At 38.8% G+C, this 15,552-nt stretch overlaps 1 non-coding gene across 1 annotated transcript; it reads right to left on the minus strand.

Moving 5' to 3' along the window:
* Positions 1-7,862: 7,862 nt before the first annotated feature.
* On the minus strand, positions 7,863-7,965 carry LOC129041908 (U6 spliceosomal RNA). Its single transcript, XR_008504014.1, has one exon. It is a non-coding gene; the product is annotated as a U6 spliceosomal RNA (small nuclear RNA).
* Positions 7,966-15,552: the final 7,587 nt, after the last annotated feature.

Below are 15,552 nucleotides of genomic sequence, written 5' to 3' on the forward strand. Positions count from 1 at the left end.
TGTAATTTAGAACTTACATTGTGATTTCTGTTAAAGATTTTGCAAGAAAAAAATAATTGCTAGGAAATATATGAAAATGTTTGCCATTTAAAAATTCCTGTCTGGCTCCAGCCCACACATCTATTTTCCCATTCCTCATTTTAAAACCTACCTATAAAAGCTGGAAAAAGATGACAATTCATAACATTGGAAAATAAAAGTTACAAAATATTTCAAGGATCTGAGAGGAATTTACGCTACTTACAAAGCATATAGAATCAAGTCTGAAGACGCACTTGGCTGCTGATCTTGAATGACTTTAAGAATTTTGTTTTTGGCTGGGCGCGGTGGCTCACGCCTATAATCCTAGCACTTTGGGAGGCGGAGGCGGGGGCATCACGAGGTCAGGAGCTCCAGGCCATCCAGGCTAACACAGTGAAACCCCGTCTCTACTAAAAATACAAAAAATCAGCCAGGCGAGGTGGCGGGCGCCTGCACCCACCTCCCGAGTAGAGGTACCCAACTACTCGGGAGGCTAAGGCAGGAGAATGGCGTGTACCCGGGAGGCGGAGCTTGCAGTGAGCCAAGATGGCGCCACTGCACTCCAGCCTGGGCGACAGCGAGACACCTTCTCAAAAAAAAAAAAAAAAAAAAAGAATTTTGATTTTCCGGCGGGTGCAATGGCTCATGCCTGTATCCCCAGCACTTTGGGAGGCCGAGGGGGCAGATCATGAGGTCAAGAGGTCGAGACCATCCTGGCCAACATGGTGAAACCCCGTCACTACTAAAAATACAAAAATTAGCTGGGCATGGTGGCCCTATAGTCCCAGCTATCGGGAGGCTGAGGCAAGAGAATCCCTTGAACTCAGGAGGCGGAGGTTGCAGTGAGCTGAGATTGTGCTTTTGCACTCCAGCCTGGCAACAGAGCAAGACAAAGAAAGAAAGGAAAGAAAGAGAAAAGAAAGAAAAGAAAGAGAGAAAGAACCAAAAGAATATAAAAAAGAAATAGGGAAGTCTTGAAAACTATGTACATGAAGTATGAGATTAAAAGGTTAATACATGTGCCAGGGTTCCCCAGGGCCACACCCCTGTTTGAGGACTCTCCACGAAGACTCACGGTACTCAGCATGCAGTTGTGCTATGGCCAAGATTTATTACAGAGAAGAATGCAAACAGAGTCAGCCAAGGGGAGGCTGCATTGGGCGGGGAGGCTGCATGGGGGAGAAGGCCAAAAGAAACCACGTGCAAGCTTTTAAGGGCCCTTTCCCAGTGGAGTCACACCAGACAAGCTTGATTTTGAGCAGCATGTAAACATGACAACACATGTGAAATGTTGTTTGTCTGAGAAACCTACTCAGCATCCATGGTTTTTATCGTATGCTGGACATAAAGGCACTCTCTACCTAGTATGTACCAAAATTCCAGACTCCCAGAAAAAAAGCAGGTGTCTCACATAAACCACATTGCTTGTACACAGTTTAAGCAGAGTGAGACACCCTCATCAATTAGGAAATGGTGAGAACACTCCCAAAATACAAGTTCCCAGATGCCAGCCAAGGGCCAACTTGCAAGCAGGTCTTTCTAACAATAGCAGTCTCGGGCCTGCCATGTTCTTTGCATAATACTCAACTTATATTTTAAAATAATCCTACAAATTGATTTAAAAGAGGTCAACTCTTTAGTAGAAGATAAAACATGTGGATAGGTAATTAATAAATTTAAAAAATACCAATGTCCAGTAAAAATGTGAAAATATTTCTATCTTACCAGAAATAAGAGGCATGCAAACAAATCAAGCTTTTCAAGTTAGATGTATTTTTGGTTAACATGGCATTGTTGACGTTATAAATAGTGCTGAAAAATGTGTACTTTCACGGACCACTCCTAGCATATAATTCAGCAACATTTTCCTAAACGTCTTTCTCTCTCTCCCTCATCCTTCTTTCTTATGACGGATGGATGATAACTTTTCTTCTGTTTGAACAATTAAATTTATTTTAAATTATCCTAAGCAAATAGATATGCTGAAAAAATCCTAGACTAAGGATATTCACTGCAACATTATGAATAATGTTGAAATTAGATATATCCTAAATAATGCGTATTAAGGAAATAAATACATTTTACTACATCCGTTCAACTGAATAATATATAGCCATTAAAGAACAATATCTCCATGAGAAAAAACGTTATCAAAAATTAAAAGATTGCAGCAATGGTGCCACAATGTATGATCAGAATAAGAGATCAAGAGTTTAACATTAGAAGGTCATAAATATAACAACAATGGAAAAGGGTCATTGCAAATTAGTTTGGACAAAATGAACTAAATCATAATGGAGCTTTGCCAAAAATTTTTATTTCTTTTTTATTGTAGAAAAATATACATTACATAGAATTTACCATTTTAATTATTTATTGGTGTGCATTAAGTGGCATTAAGTACATTCATGATGTTGCTCAACTGCTATCCATTTCTAGAACGACTTCATCATCCTGAACAGAAACACTTTATCCATTAAACAATAATTCCTCATTCCCTCCTACTCCTGGAGTCCCCAGATAACCTCCATTCTGTTTTCTGTGTTTATAAATTTGCATATTCTAGGCACCTTATATAAATGGAATCACAATATTTGTCCTATTGCATCTGGTTTATTTCACTTAGTATAATGTTTTTCCAGGTTCTCCCATGTTTTAGCATGTATTATAGTTTCATTCCTTTTTAAGCTGAATAACATGTCATAACATGTACATACCACATTTTGTTTCTGCATTCCCCTGTTGGACAGTTTAGTTGTTTTCCCATTTTGGCTGTTGTTAATCATGCTGCTTTAACCACTGGTGTACAAGTATCTGTTTGTTTCTCCGCCTTTAATTCTTTTGAGTATATACCTAGAAGTGGAATTATATGATAATTCTATTTTTAATTTTTAGAAATCACTGAACTATTTACCACAGCAACTGCACCATTTTGCATTCCCATCAGTAATGTGCAGGGGTTCCATTTTCTCCATATTCTCACCAGTCCTTGCTATTTTTCTTATTGTTTTAAATAATAGCCATTCCAAAGCCTGTGAAGTGGTATCTCTTTGTGGTTTTTATTTTCATTTCCCTAATGACTAGTGATGTTAATAAGCATATAACATCAATAGGCACATTAAAGGATTCATGTACTTACTGGCCGTTTGTATGCATTCTTTGGAGGAATGTTCATTCACGTCTTTTGCATATTTTAAATTTGGTTATTTGTTGTTATTTTTTCTTTTCTTGTGGAGTTGTAGGAATTCTTTATAAATTCTGAATATTGATATTTATCAGGTATATGGTTTGCAAAGCTCTTACATTTTGATCTTTGATCTCCTTTGAGATAATTATTGTATATGGCATAAGATAAGGGTCCAACTTTATTCTTTTGCATGTTGATATTCATTTTTACCAGCGCCATTTGTTGAAAAAAAGATTCCTTTCTTGGTGGATGGTTTTGGCATTTTTGTTGGAAATCAGTTGACCACATATTCAAGGTTTTGTTTCTAGATTAGATAGTCTATTTCCTTGGTCTATATGACTCTTCTTATGCCAGTACCACACTGTTTTGATTACTTTGGTATGTTTTGATATCAGGAAGTGTGACACCTCCAACTTTTCTTTCTGTTTCAAGACTGTTTTGGCTACTTGAAAACCTGTGAGAATCCATATGGATTTTAGGATGAGTTTTCCTATTTCTACAAAAAATACTGTTGGGATATTAATAGGTGTTGCATTAAATCTGTATATCACTTGAGTAGCATTATCATATTAACAATATTAGGTCTTGGTTGATGAACACAGGATGTCTTCTCACTTGTTATGTCTTCTTTCATTTCTTTTAACAATGTTTTATAGTTCTTGGTGTACAAGCCTTTCACTTCCTAGGTTAAATTTATTTTTTAATATTTATTTTTTATGATGTTCTTATAAATGGAAATGTTTTGAATTTTTTTGTGTCTTTCTTTGCTAGTGCATAGAAATGTAACTGACTTTTTTGTGTTTATTTTATATCCTACAATTTTGCAGGATTTTTTTATTGGTTGTAACAATTTTGTGTGTGTGTGTTGTGTGTAATCTTTAGGGCTTTTTAACATAAAAGATTACATCATCTGCAGAGATAATTTTACCTCCTTCTTTCCAAATTCAATGACATTTCTTGTCTAATTGTTCTTGCTAGAACTTCCAATATGATCTTGAATAGACGTGGTGAAAGCAGGCATCCTTGTCTTGTGCACTTATCATTTTGAACAAGACCCTTTCATTCTTTGATGATGATGATGATGATGATGATGATTATTATTATTATTTTTATTATTGAGATGGAGTCTCGCTCTGTCGCCCAGGCTGGAGTGCAGTGGCCCTATCTCAGCTCACTGCAAGCTCCGCCTCCCGGGTTCACGCCATTCTCCTCTCCAGTAGCAGGGACTGCAGGTGCCTGCCACCACGCCTGGCTATTTTTTCGTATTTTTAGTTGAGACAGGGTTTCATCGTGTTAGCCAGGATGGTCTCGATCTCCTGACCTCGTGATCCGCCTGCCTCGGCCTCCCAAAGTGCTGGGATTACAGGCGTGAGCCACCGTGCCCAGCCCCATTCTTAGATCATTCTTTTAATAATGAAAACCTGTTGAATTTTGTAAAGTGCTTTCTTAGTACATCAGTTGAGATGATCATGTGATTTTTTCCCCTTCCATTCTATTAATTTCATATACCACAGTGACTGATTTTCATATGTTGACCTTTTCTTACATTCCAGTAATAAATCCCACTTGGTCATGGTTTATAATTGCTTTAATCTGTTGTTTAGTTCAGTTTGCTAGTATTTTGTTGAAGATTTCTCCATCAACATTCATAAGAAATATTTGTGTATAGTCTCCTTTTCAAGTAGTATTTTTTTCTGGTTTTGGTATCAGGGTAATGCAGGCCTCATAGAATAATTTGAAAGGGCTCTTTCTGCTTCATTTTTTTTTTTTTTTTTGCAAGAGTTTGGAAAAGAATTAGTGTTATTTCTTCATTAAAGGTTTGGTATAATTCACCATTGAAGCTGTTTGGCCTAGGGCTTTTTTATCTTGTAGGAAGGTGTTTTATTTTGAGGCCCCCTCCTTACTAGCTATCTGTCTATTCAGATATTCTGTGTTTTTATGATTTGGTTTTGGCAGATTGCTTGCCTGTTTCATCTAGGTTACCCCACTTGTTGATGTATAATTGTTCAAAGTATTCTTTTAATCTGTTTATTGCTGCAAAATTGGTAGCATGTCTCAGTTTTCATTTCTGAACTTATTATCTTAAACATTTTCTCTTCCTTTCCTTTTTCAGTTGTTTTAAGGTGTTTTTCTAGTAAGTCTGATATGCATGCTTTCTTACAGATGGTTTCTTTCAATTTATTTTGAATTTATTTGCAAATTTTGAATGAGCCATCTTCTATTTCTTAGTATGTCTTGTAATTTTTGTTGTTGGAAATTGGGAATTTGATGGTTTTAATGTGGTACTTCTGGAAATCAGATTCTCCCTCTTCCTCAGGATTTGCTTTTATTTTTATTGTTGAAGGCTGTATTAACCCATTTAAGACGTTTCCAAACTGTTTTTGCAAAAATTATTTCCTGTCATGTGTGATTACTGGAGTCTCTGTTTCTTTAGCTCATGTTCAGCTAATGTTTAGACAGAGATTTTTAAAAAATCAGGAGCTGAAGCAAACAAACCAATGAAAGACACACACACATACTCTCGAAACAAAACAAAACAGAGGCAGGAGCTGCAAAGCAGCCTCTGAAGACTGGCTCTGTGCTGGGACCCTTCATCTCTGGGCTAGGCTTGCTCAAGCTTGGGGTTGGGCCAGCAGTGAAAGCAGAAGGTCTTCTCAGGTCGTTTCTGAGCACGTGACACTCTTGAGCATTCACATGGCTTTCTAAATTCTCCTGGATATATGGCTGCACTTGATGTTCAAATTCCCCCAAAGCATCTCATTAAGCATCTCTTCTGGAGCTCTGATGGCCTATTTTATATCTCTACTTGTAATCCCTTGCCTCAGACACTTGTGAGCTTGTCGTCACCTTGTAGCTTTTATGAACAGCGTCAACCGCTTTTATCACCTGCATTCGGAATTATACAAAACAGAGATGAGTGTCTTGTGTCAATCTGTCAGATGTCCCCAGACAGGTTAGAAACATAACATAATGATTTGCAATGAAGTCTGCTCTGTTCCCTCTTATGCAATGGGAGGTGGGATCTGGAACCAAGATGCCCTCTGCTGAAGACCCAGATTACTGCTGTACTGGGGAGTGGAGAGAGTAAGAGTGAAAGTGCCACACACCTTTCCTACTATTGTGACAATAGTTTTTTTTGATAGGGCATTTGCTTGCTTGCTGTAAACCCGTGACAGTTTTCCAGAGATGCTTTAAAGTTGGTTCAGATAACTTCTGGGCTTTTTTTTTTTTTTATGTTTTTGTTGGGGAGTGAGAGCTTGGAGTTTCCAAGTCTGCCATCTTGCTGCTCTAATTTTTTAAAATAAATAATAGTTAAACATATGACATAACGTATATCAAAATAACTTTATCTCATATTTAAATTATATATGTACATAAACAAATCAGAAAAAAATAAAAACAAAAGCAAAACTTATGTATTCTGCCTTTTTATCCACATGCTAAAAATGGAGAGAAAATAATAGGCCAATAATTCTCAAACTTTCTGTTGTGAAGGACCAATTCTCTCTCTCCTCTAAATATGTCATGGGTAACACTTTTAAAAATAGACTAAAATTGAATTATTGGGAAAGTACAATAAAAGACATAAACTGTCAACCCCATTTTCAAATTATCAGATTTAATAGGCATAAAATTTATCTGTCATATTGCAAATGAAGTTCCTAAATGGTTCTTCTTGATTTCTTTTGCCAACCAGCAACCTTCAGTTCTCAGTTTGACACTTGATAGCAACCATACTTTCAGTAGCCTGGAGTGATCATTGTTTTTCTGTCCTCTGAATTAGAGAGACTCATAAGAATAGAGAAAAAATTACTAAAGGAAATATTTTTTGACTAAATAAAATGGTAAAATCATCTGTACATAAAATCATTCAAACTTTGATGGCAGAAAATCATTTGGAAAAATATTGGTCTCAAATATTGTGAAAAGTTAAATACTACATAATAATTTATAAAGAGTTTATGCAAAAAGAGAAGTGAACCTAACAGTTAATTGAACAAAGAAGCATGCACACACTATAAGATAGAAATTGATAATAGAAGTAGAAAATATGTCATTCCCATGGAAAAGAAGACAATAAAAATTACAATAAAACAAGATATAACTTTTACTGAAAAATTATTTAAAAAATTTTCTAATAATTTCTAAATTATTTTCAACACAAAGACATGTTGAAAAATAATTTTTCAATAACTTCCTACTTTTTTAAGTAAAATATAATTTTTAATTGAAATTACATTTAAAAAAAACTGTCTAAAGCAAAATAGTAGCAATGTATTGTGTACTTATACCATATATACAAGTAAAACATAAAATGACAATAGCACAAAAATACCAGGGAAAAATGTGGAATATACTGTTCTACTGGTTTATATTACATGTGAGATGCATATTATTTGAATATAGACCATTATTAATTAGAGATGTGCACTATAAATCCAAAGGCAACCATTAAAAGAATTAAAGCAATTCAGTGTTTTCTTAGTATTCTTTGATTATGTTTCAATAATAAAACTACTCTAAATGTTTGGAAATAAATTGATGATCAAATGCCTACTTTTTCTCAGATACTTCCTGCCTTTGTGTTTTGCTTATTTTAATAAACCTCTGAGCTGTCTCTTCCTCATATAACGACTTCCAATTGATATGCATATAAAATATGGGATGCTTCATGAATTTGTGTGTCATCCTTGTGCAGGGGCCATGCTTATCTTCTCTATATCACTCCAATTTTAGTATACATGCTGCTGAAGCAAACACACCTATTTGTTAATCCTAAAAATTCAACAACATATGCACAACACTCTAAATTTCTAAAGTATGATGGTACCCAAAACACTATAACTAAAAGTGAGTTGTATACCATAAGGGTTAAGAGCTTGGGTGTTGAAGTGGGGTGTGGTGGCTCACGCCTGTAATCCCAGCACTTTGGGAGGCCGAGGCAGGCAGATCATGAGGTCAGGAGTTCGAGACCAGCCTGACCAACATAGTGAAACCCCGTCTCTACTAAAAATACAAAAAATTAGCTGGGTGTGGTGGTGTGTGCCTGTAATCCCAGCTACTCGGGAGGCTGAGGCAGGAGAATCACGTGAACCCAGGAGGCGGAGGTTGCAGTGAGCTGAGATAGTGCCACTGCAGTCCAGCCCGGGCAACAGGATGAGACGCCATCTCAAAAAAAAAAAAAAAAAAAAAAAAAAGAAACGAGCTTGGGCGCTGAAAGTGAACCATCAGGGGTAAATTTCCATCTTTAGCACATACTACCTCAAGCAATGCAATCTTCTGTGCCCCTCTTTTTCCATCTGTAGCAAAGTGATGATATAGTTTGGACATTTTCCCCTCTAAATCTCACATAGAATTATAATCCCTAATGTTGGAGGTAGGGTATGGTGGGAGGTGATTGAATCATGGGGGCAGATCCCACATGGCTTGGTGCTGTCCTTGCAATAGTGAGTGAATTCTCGAGAGATCTGGTTGTTTGCAAGTGTGTGGGACCTTCTCCACAACTCTTGCTCTTGCTTTTGCCATGTGATGTGCCTGCTTCCCCTTTGCCTTCTTGCCATGAGTAAAAGCTCCCTGAGGCCTCCCCAGAAGCCAAGCAGATACCAGCATCATTCTTCCCTGATAGCTTGCAGAACCATGAGTCAATTGAACTTTTTTTCTTTATAAATTACCCAGTCTTAGGTATTCCTTTATAGCAATGCAAGTACAGCCTAACACAGAAAATTTGTGCTGAGGAGTGGGGCCTTGCTATAAAAATACCTGAAAATGTGAAAGCAGCTTTGGAGCTGGGTAACAGGCAGAGGTTGGAAGAGTTTGGAGGGCTCAGAAGAAGACAGGAAGATGAAAATTTGGAACTTCTTAAAGACTGGTTAAATGGTTGTGACCAAAATGCTGATCTGATGGTGCAATGGAAAGTGAAGTTCAGGCTGACAAGGTCTCAGACAGAAATGAGAAATGTATTGGGAACTGGAGAAAAGATTACTCATATTATGCCTTAGCAAAGAACTTGGCTGCATTGTGTTCATGCCTTAGTGATCTGTGGAAGTTTGAACTTAAGAGTAATAATTTAGGGTACCCACTAGAAGAAATTTCTAAGCAGAAAAGCTTTTAAGAGGTGACCTGGCTGCTCACAACCTACACAGAGATGTGGGAGTTAAGAAATGGCTTAAAGTTGGAAGTTATATTTAAAGGGGAAGCAGAGCATAAAAATTTGGAAAATTTTCAGCCCAGCTATGTGGTAGAAAAGGAAAGCCCATTTTCAGGGGAAGAATCTAAGAGGGCTGTGGAGCAACCAGTTGGTAGAGAAATTAGCATAAATAAAAGGGAGCCAGGAGCTGATAGCCAAGACAATGGGAAAAAGGTCTTGAAGGCATTTCAAAGATCTCTGAGGGAACTCCTCCTATCACAGAGCCAGAGACCCAGGAAGACTGAATGGTTTCGTGGGCCTGGCCCAGGGCCCTTATGCCCTGTGCAGCTCCAGGACACTGCTCCCCAAAATCCCAGCTCTCTGGCGCTAGCACTGGCTCAGAGGAGCTGAGGTATAGCTCAGGCTACCACTCCAGAGGCTGTGAGCTGTAAGCCCCGGTGGCTTCCATGTGGTGTTAAGCCTATGGGTTCACAAAGTTCAAGAGTGAAGGAGGCTTGGCAACCTCCAGCTAGATTTCAGAGTATGTATGAGAAAGCCTGGGTACACAGGCAGAAGCCTGCTGCAAGAGTAGAGCCCTCATGGAGAACCTCTACTAGGGCAGTGTTGAGGGGAAATGTGGGGTTGGAGGCCCTGCACAGATTCCCTATGGTACACTGCCTAGTGGAGCTGTGAGAAAGGGGCCAAAGTTTTCCAGACACCAGAATGGTACCACCAGCAGCTTGCACTCTGTACCTGGAAAAGCCATAGGCATTGCATTCCTATCTGTGACAGCAGCTGCAAAGGCTGAACCCTGCAAAGCCACAGAGGCAGAGCTGCCCAAGGGAGCCCACCTCTTGCACCAGTGTGTCCCGAATGTGGGACATGAAGTCAAATGAGATTATTTTGGAGCTTCAAGATTTAATGAATTCTCTGCTGGGATTTGAATTTCCATGGGCCCTGTAGCCTTTTCTTTTGGCCAATTTATCCCTGTTGGAATTGGAATATTTACCTGATGCTTGTACCTCCATTGTATCTTGGAAATAAACAACTTGTTTTGTTTTTATAGTCTCATATTTAGAAGGAATTCATCTCCAGATAGGACTTTGAACTTGAGTTAGTGTTGGAATGAATTAAGACTTCAGGGGATTACTGGCAGGCGATGATTGTATTTTGCAATGTGAAAAAGACTTGAGATTTGAGGAGAGGTGGAATGATCCAGTTTGTCCCCTCTAAATCTCATGTTGAAATGTAATCCCCAAGGCGGAGCCTGGTGGGAGGTGTTTGGTTCATGGGGGCGGATTCCTCATGGCTTGGTGCTTTCCTTGAGATGGTGAGTTCTTGACACATCTGGTTATTTAAAAGTGGGGCACCTCTCCTGTGCTCTCTCTTGCTCCTGTTTTCGCCATGTGATGAGCCTGCTCCCGTTGTGCTTTCCCCCTGAGTAAAAGCTCCCTGTGGCCTTCCCAGAAGCCAAGCAGATGCTGGTGCCATGCTTCTTGTACAGCCTGCAGAACCATGAGCCAGTTAAATCTCTTTGCTTTATAAATTACACAGTCTTAGGTATTCCTTTTAGCAACTCAAGAATGGCCTAACACACGTGATAATTACAATTCTTATTTCATAGGCTTATTGTGAGGACGAAAGGGTAAACACATATACAACTATGCTTGACCCACACAAAACACTCCATAACTAATTACTGATTATTATGAACCATCTCCACTTACAGGTTAACGGGTATGCAGAATTTGTCAAAGCAAGGGCCTGTGGTTTAGAATTGTCCTTTGCTCATTTTGGCTGGAGTTTAACAGCACCATCTCAGCTAGAGGGAGGAAGAAAGAAACAGGTGGAAAAAACTTTCTTGGTTATGTTGTTCTGTCTATATTCCTGGTTCCTCTAGTGCTAGTTCACACCAGTACAACCCTGCCAAAGATCACTCTTCCAAGAATGCACCGCTTATCAATGCCATTCAATAGGGGTCACAGCTCTCTCTCTGGCTCTTCTCAAAATAGGAGTAGTAGGACTAGGGGTGGTGCCTGATAGCCGGATCCTGGGGCTGAAGGTAGGGACACCCATGTGTGGGGTGATCATGGGCTCTGCCTGTAAAACTGGGTGCCAGAGTTTTGTGTCATGAGAGCCACTTCCCTCTCAGGAGCAATGATGTCTGTGAGGAGATCACGTCCAGATTGGCCATTTATGAATGGATAGAACTCTCTGTTCAATACTTTTACAATATTTCCATTTTTTTTTTCTTGAGACAAGGTCTTGCTCTGTCGCCCAGGTTGGAGTGCAGTGGTGCAATTTCAGCTCACTGTAACCTCTGCCTCCTGGGTTCAAGCAATTCTCCTGCCTCAGCCTCCCAAGTACCTGGGATTACAGGTGCCTGGCACCACGCCTGGCTAAATTTTGTATTCTTAGTAGAGGTGGGGTTTCACCATGTTGGTCAGGCTTGTCTCAGACTCTTGTCCTCGTTATCCACACACCTTGGCCTCCCAAAGTGCTGAAATTATAGGCATGAGCCACCATGCCTGGCCCATATTTTCAACCTGTTACTAGAAACAATAATACAATACAATTCCAAATCTAGAGAAATCTCTGAGTCTGATTTTCCTCAGCCCACCAGTCTCAGCTGTCCTCCAAGGCTACTCAGCCTGTGGCATCAGGAGACCCTCCACAAGTCCCTCTCCCATCCCTGCCACCTCACCCCACTGGTACCATGGAAGCCTGGAAGCTCCTTGGCTCCTGAAAGGTCATTCTTGAGAAGCCTATTGTCCCCATGTGCTTGTCCTGGAAGGAGCCCAGTCCACACTCCTGCTAGCTTGATCACCACTGCATACTCAGAGTCAATGACAGCAAGTCCAACAGGACTTCCAGTCCATTTGCCATCTGCCAAGCACAGGTTGCTTTGAGAAAGATGGAGGATAGAAGAAATGACCCAGCTTGAGGCCTGGTTCCATTTTCTGTAACAACTGGGCTTTGTAAAGGGGAGGAGGAAGCTATGAGACCTAGACATTCAACTGGAGACAAACCGTCTGCAGAGGGAGTGAGAGTTACTGATTTCCACCTGCACTCATTCATTTTTTTTGGTAGGATCTATGACCACTTCTGTGATTTCCAACAACAGTCTGTTTCTTGGCTCAGTTTCTCAATTTGGACATCAGATGTCTGACTCTGCCTTGAAATTGTTCTTAGCTTCTTTATGCAATTTCTCTATCTGACCTTCCATTTTTCAAACCATGTTCTTCAAGTGTTCAGCTTATCATTGATACGTCACTAGCTGAGACTGTAGCTCATTCCATCCTGCCCCACCAGGGTGGACAACTTGTGTTTTTTGTTTTGTTTTGTTTTTGACATGGAGTCTTGCTCTGTTGCCTAGGCTGGAGTGCAATGGGCAATCTCAGCTCACTGCAACCTCTGCCTCCCGGGTTCAAGCTATTCTCCTGCCTCAGCCTCCAGAGTAGGTGAGATTACATGTGCATGCCATCACCCTGGCTAATTTTTGTATTTTTAGTACACATGGGGTTTCACCATGTTGGCCAGGCTGATCTCAAACTCCTGACCTCGTGATCCGCCCACCTCAGCCTCTGAAAGTGCTAGGATTACAGGTGTGAGCCACCGTGCCTGGCGACAACTTTTGTTTCTTATTGCTATACAACTCTTCACAATCACAGCAGAAACGCCTTCAAATATTGCATAAAATCTCTTGTCAAGAGACTTTGTAATGGCATTTGTCAAGAGTATTCAGAGGAAAAGATATTAAATTACAGAAGAATCTTCTGATTAAAAAAATTATCTGAAGACATATGCTTGAGTAACTTACTCTGCAAACCTGGCCCACTTCTATTCAGTAGTTACCACAGCGGAAGAGAACATGACTTGTAGCTACAATAACATCACTGCAGGCATTTGTAATGGCATTTGTCAAGAGTATTCAGAGGAAAAGATATTAAATTACAGAAGAATCTTCTGATTAAAAAAATTATCTGAAGACATATGCTTGAGTAACTTACTCTGCAAACCTGGCCCACTTCTATTCAGTAGTTACCACAGCGGAAGAGAACATGACTTGTAGCTACAATAACATCACTGCAGGCATGATAAATTCATCTACGATTGGACCAATTGGAATCTCATGGTCTGAAGCATTATGCATTTGTCAGTCTTGTTCAATTGTTTTCAGCAAAAGTGACTCAATCATATTGTTCATGTCATTCAGGGAAGAAAAGTGAAATGGTCTAAAATTAGACTGTACTAACTCCAGGCAATTGGTCTTTGTCCAGATACGTTTCCTATCTGCTGATAGATTCTCGTTATAAAACTTGGAACCCATTTGTGACAAGTCACAGCTCATTAGCCATCTGTTTCTCTATTATATACCTGTCTTTTATAATGTGATCATTTAATTTTCATGACATTTACCTAAAAATATTTTATAGCTATTAAGAAATAACAGCAAATACAAGCAGCATCTCATATTAAATCAATTATTTTGCTACACATATACGTAAGGATATAATGATTCAAGGACAGAAAGTTCATATAAAATAAAAATAATGCACACAGAAAACTACAAAAATAGCTTCCCAAATAAATAATGTGGTTTTCTTTCATTACACTGTATGGGCAGTCAGCAGAGGCTTATAGATGTCAGACAGAAATATGAACCTCTAACAGTTCATAATGCACAACAATGATCAAGAGCATTTTGCCTTTGCTCCCAGATTCCACTAGTGACAAGAGAGTTTGTTATCTCCTTCACCACAACCCCAGAGTAACAAAGGACAAAGAAAAGACAAACCAGGAAACGGAGTGAAAGACTCTGGCTAAGGCGGTGTGCCACTGGGCTGCCTCTTGGGTATCTGTGGCTCACTCTGGATCACATTGAGGGTGCTGGTTGTGTGCGCCCTATTCATCTTAACAGCCTCGGCATTTAATACAGTGCTTGCGTGTATTTGCAATATGTAATTTTTAAATTAAAAAATATGCAAATATGTCTTCAGCAGCATAGAGCATTTTTGAAAATACAAAGAAATTAAGAAATAAAATATATTTGCCCATAATCCCACTACTCTGTGATAGAACTGTTATAGCATTTTATCATTTATCTGAGAACACTTTGATGTATGTGTATGTGCGTGTGTGTGTGTGTGTGTCTGTACATTTGCCTGTATGTCCACACACAAGTACATAACTGGGGTTGTGCTTCATATGTCTTTTGGAACTTTCCATTTACTTCTTGTCAATGCAGTACTTTTACATATTTTGAAAAAGTTAAATTGAATTGCCAGGCTTATAAGAGAATAGAGGTGTTTCTTGATTTATGTCTCCCCACCCTTGATTCCTGCTCTTATGTGGCAACTGCATTCAACACTTGCAGCTGTTTCTTCTGTTTTTTAACTGCATTCCTGCAAGGTATGCTTCTGCCACTCCTGCATGATTATTTGGTTTATAGTTCTATCAGCTAGCTTTGTAGTAGGGGAGATGATGATTTGATTTTTAGATTCCTCACCTCCACACATTCCACTTCTGAGGACAATCACATGTGGCCTCCATGGGCATTAGTATTGATATTATATTAATTGTGCTAATATTGAACGATTTCCATGGATTTAGATCTTTGTCATATAAGCTTTTCCAATTGATATTTTTTTTTTACTAACCTGCCCACTTTATTTTTTAAATGTATCTATATATTTTTACTTCCTACCTTTCTTGAAGTTGTACTTTCTAATTTGAGGAGTGGTTTGGCAATTTATTACTATTCGATATTGTTGAACAGCAAACACAATTGTCACCTTTTTCCTGTGTAGAATATAACACTATGAAATGGTGAAGGAATGAATTTGATCCACTATACTAGCGATACAAACATGTCAAATTCTTTCACTTTTTCTAAATAAAACTTTTTGTGAGTTCCCACACACTGGGGCTGATGGAAAATCCAAACTCTGCAATTTTCAAGGCTGTATCTATGTCTCTATTTTTCAGACCTTCATTTTATCTTCCTTAATTCATTGAAAAGAGTGAGAGGTCTGTTTTAGTGCCACAGTCCTCTAGCATTTTTGTCTATGTCTCGAAATTTTATATTAATAGTATTAGTTTAGTAAACCTTGATCAAAATATGGTTATTGAAATGTTTTCAACATAGAAAGATGATTACTTTTAAAATACAGGTGAACATTTATCAATTAAAAACAGTTTAATTTTTACTCTTGAG

The sequence above is a fragment of the Pongo pygmaeus genome, chromosome 6 (assembly GCF_028885625.2).
Source record: "Pongo pygmaeus isolate AG05252 chromosome 6, NHGRI_mPonPyg2-v2.0_pri, whole genome shotgun sequence".
NCBI classification, from domain to species: Eukaryota; Metazoa; Chordata; class Mammalia; order Primates; family Hominidae; genus Pongo; species Pongo pygmaeus.